We start from the raw sequence: 4,678 nt of genomic DNA, 5'->3' as shown, positions 1-4,678 counted from the left end.
GTGGGTTGAGGTCCAAAATATCGTTCTTGCTGTTGCCGATCGCGAGGCTGTCTGTGCTGAAAGACTGAATAATTTGGGGGCAGCCTTGAACTCCAAATCTGAAGAAGTTGCTGTTGCTGAGCAGAAGTATGCCCGGATGGAGGAGAAGTATAGGAAGGTCATGGAACATAATAAAGTTTATAACTCCACTATCCGTGACCTCGACATCAGCCTTCAAGCCATTAGGTCTGAGAGGAATAACCTTTCGACCGAGGTTGACCAGCTTAAGGAAGAGCTTCATAGCCGAGCGGCTTCCCTCATTATTGACAAAACATACTTTATGTATAGCATGAGGAGAAAAACCTTAGAAGTGGCCAAAGTGTGTGTCATTGATTTTGATGCCGAGATCGCCAAGGCTCGTGAGCTGGAGTCAACTGCCTGAAGGGGCCTTCTGGTCTAATCTGATGCGACTGATTCATCTAGTTCCGGCTCCGAGTTCTCGAGAACAGAAGAAGAACTTGAAGGGGATGATGATGAAGGTCAAGACCTCGAGCCGACGGCAGATCCACCTACTTTTCCTAGGGGCACAAATGCTTCTCTTTCCCCGGATTCTGGGGATGCAATAATTTATCTTTTTGCTTTTTCTCCTTTTTGTTTTTTACTTTATACTTTTGTAATTGTGCTGCTTGGTATGTTATTTTATAGAAGTACGTTTTCGTGGAAGTATTGTGCAAGTATTTCTCTTTGCTTCGAATTATTCAAGGTTTTGGGTGCATTTTTCCCCGATAGCATTTGGATTTCGGTCATAAGTTCTTTCGGAATCAACCCTTTTCTATGAGGGTTTCATAAGAGAGGGTCGTCTTATGTTTATGGTGCTCTTGAAGAAGACGTCTCCTATTCATTAGGACATTAGCATTTGAAGTACTAACTTTCACATGATAAAATTAATTCATCGTTCGGACAAGAAATAAGATAAAAATAAAAGGACTTTACTTTATTCCTTCCATTTTCAAAAGTACATAAGCATTCGTTGTGCTAAAAAGAAATTGCTATTACTTGTGGCTAATTTGTACAAGTTGTTTCTCTGGGGCCGGACGCGCAGTTCATGATAATACAACTTCATTCCCGAATTTTATAGTCCCGGTCGATATGGCAGTCATGTTGCCGTATTCTCATTTCATTCCCCCACCCCAGTGTTGAATGCGAAGAATGCGAATTTGAACAATGGAAGTCTTGCTCCTTTGAAGATTCCACTAGTGAATGGTTGGATAATCTTTGGTTCGATAACAAGCTTCTTTTCTTGTTAGGAACCTTGCTACATAGCCAAAGATTACCTAACCACCCCCTAGTGACTTGCACTCGTAAACGGTCGGGTAACCTTTGGCTCGATAGCAAGCTTTTTTTCCCGGTAGGAACTTCGCTATCGAGCAAAAGACTATCTAACCGCTCCGTAGTGGCTCGTTGCTTGCATGACTTGTCATTTAAAGGTCTTATTTCTGCTGACGAAGCTTCCTTTGTAGTATGCTTTTCATTGCTGCCTCGTTAAAAGCCTTGCCAGAAAAACCTAATTAAGACAAAAACTGGACGAAGGGAAACAGAGTGCAGCACATACTTTCAGTATAAGCGGTGCTCATCAGCAATAGTATCCTTTGAGAAGTGACACCTTCCAGTTGCTCTGCAACTTTACTCCGTCTTAATTTTCCAATTCGTATGACCTTTTCCCGGTGATAGCTGAAACCAGGTAGTGGCCTTCCCATGTTGGACCTAGCTTTCCTGTGTTGAGCTCCCGGGTGTTTTGAGTTACTCTTCCTAAAACCAAGTCTCCTATTTAGAAATAACGAAGGTTGGCTCTTCGATTGTAATATCTTTCCATTCTTTGTTTTTGAGCCGCCATCCTTATATGCGCCAAGTCTCTGTGTTTGTCGAGCATCTCCAATTTGACCAATAATGCTTCGTTGTTTGTTTCTTCATCCGCCCGGAAGTATCTCAAGGTAGGTTCTCCTACTTTCACCGGGATCAGGTCTTCTGCTCCGTATACGAGAGAGAAAGTAGTCTCCCCCGTGCTTAATTTGGCCGTTGTTCGATATGCCCACAGTACTACTAGTAGCTCTTCAGGCTATTTGCCTTTGGCGGCTTCCAATATCTTTTTGAGATTTTGGATAATCACCTTATTTGTTGATTATGCTTGACCGTTTGCACTCGGGTGATAAGGTAATGATGTGATTCTTTTGATTTTCAAGTCTTCAAGGAATTTTGTAACCTTTGCACCTATAAATTATGGCCCATTGTCGTATGCTATCTCTTTCGGTATCATGAACTTGCAAATTATATTCTCCCATAGGAAATCTACCACTTCGCGCTCGCTAGTTTTCTGGTAAGGACCTACTTCAACCCACTTAGAAAAATAGTTAGTTAAAATCAAAATAAATCTCACCTTACCGAGGGCCGACAATAGTGAACTGACTATATCCATTCCCCACCAAGGTGATAGAACCGAGTGCAATAACTCTGCCGATTGATGTACTAATGGTGCATGGCATTGACACTTATCGCATTTCTGAACATAAGCCTTAGCGTCTTGTTTTATCCGGGGCCAATAGTATCCTACCCTAATTAGATTTAATACCACGGAATTTGTGCCCGAATGATTTTTGCAAATCCGTTCGTGGACTTCTCTCATGACATAAATAGCTTCAGAGGCTCCCAAACATCGGGCCAACGAGCCTTGGAAATATCTTCTATACAATTGGCCTCCCTTGAAGCTGTATCGAGCTGCTTTAGTGCGCAACACCCGAGATGCTTTAGGATCTTCAGGCTATTTTCTGTGCTCGAGATAGTCAATGATCGCATTTCTCCAGTCCTAGACCAAATTGGACGCGTTTACCTCATAATAACCATATAAGTCCAATACCGAATGCATAAGCTGCACGACCGTACCAGAGTCTGTTCCCTTCATTTCCGTGGACGATCACAGATTGGCTGGTACGTCTGCTTCCACCTTTTTTCCCTTGGGATGTGTGTAATTGATCATTCCCTGAACCGTACAAGTAGATCCTGGACTTTCACTACATATTGTTGCATGCGTTTCCCTTTGGCTTCGAAGATCCCATAGACCTGATTTACTACAAATTGGGAATCACATTTGATTTCTATGATTTCGGAGTCCAGTCCCCGGGCCAGCTCGAGTCTTGCAATCAAAGCTTCATACTTGGCTTTATTGTTAGTTAGAGGAACAATTCTTATGGTCTGCCTTAGGGTTTCCCTCGAAGGTGTGATTAGCACTACACTGAGCCCGGACCCTTTCACATTAGAAGCTCCGTCCTTGAACAAGGTCCAAACTCATGATATCGATTCCGACACCATCACTGCTTCTTTGGTAGCCAAAGGTAGCAGTCCCGGACTGAAATCGGCCATAAAGTCGGCCAAAACTTGTGATTTAATCACAGTTCTAGGTTTATACTCTATGTCAAATTCACTCATTTTGATTGCCCACTTGGCTAGTCAACCTAAAAGTTCAGGTTTGTGAAGGATATTCTGCAGGGGAAAGGTTATCACTATGGCTATTGTATGACATTGAAAATAAGGCCTAAGCTTCTGAGCGGCGACCACGAGAGCTAAGGCCAATTTTTCCAAATGTGGGTAGCGATTTTCCGCTCCAGTTAAATTTTACAAATATAATAAATAGGATATTGCATACCTTTGTCTTCACGGACTAAAATGGCACTTACCGCTACATCCAAGACCGCTAAGTAAATCAGAAAATGTTCACCTTTCTCCGGTTTCGATAATAATGAAGGGCTTGACAAATGCCCTTTAAAATCCTTCAGAGCTTGCCAGCATTCCAGAGTCTATTCGAAGTTGTTCTTCTTTTTGAGGAGTGAAAAGAAGTGATGACATTTTTCCAAAGACCGGGAAATGAATCTGCTTAAAGCGGTCAGTCTTCCTATCAGCCTTTGAACCTCTTTCACATTTGAAAGCTTGTCAGGGATGTCTTCGATGGCTTTAATTTTATCGGGATTGATTTTGATCCCCCTTTGCGACACCAGGAACCCCAAGAACTTACCGGAGTTGACTTCGAATACATAATTTTCGGGGTTAAGCTTCATGTTATGCTTCCTTAGGATGTCAAAGGTTTCTTGCAGGTGTTTAAGATGATCACCTATGTTCAAAGACTTAACCAGCATATCATCTATGTAAACTTTCATGGTTTTCCCTATTTGCTTCTCAAACATTTTTTTTACGAGCCGCTGATAAGTGGCTTCGATGTTCTTTAGCCCGAAAGGCATCACATTTTAGCAATATGTGCCGAAGTTCGTTATGAAAAACATTTTTTCATGATCCTCCGGGTTCATCTTGATTTGGTTGTACCCAGAGTAAGCATCGTGGAAACTCATTAACTCGTGCCCGACCGTCACATCAATCATTTGATCAATGTTTGGCAATGGGAACAAGTCTTTGAGGCACGTCTTATTTTGATCCTTATAGTCTACGCACACGAAAAATTTATTATTCTTCTTTGGAACTACTACTACGTTAGCTAGCCAGTTAGGATACTTTACCTCTCGGATTGAACCGATATCAAGCAAATGAGTTACCTCTTCTTTGACGAATTTGTTTATGACCTCAACAATAGGGCATTTTGCTTGCCTCACTGGAGGGATATTAGGATCCAGGCTTAGTTTGTGCACGACCACTTTTG

This window comes from Nicotiana tabacum, chromosome 2, assembly GCF_000715075.1.
Source record: "Nicotiana tabacum cultivar K326 chromosome 2, ASM71507v2, whole genome shotgun sequence".
In the NCBI taxonomy this organism is placed as follows: Eukaryota; Viridiplantae; Streptophyta; class Magnoliopsida; order Solanales; family Solanaceae; genus Nicotiana; species Nicotiana tabacum.
Note: the sequence above shows the minus strand (reverse complement) of the source record.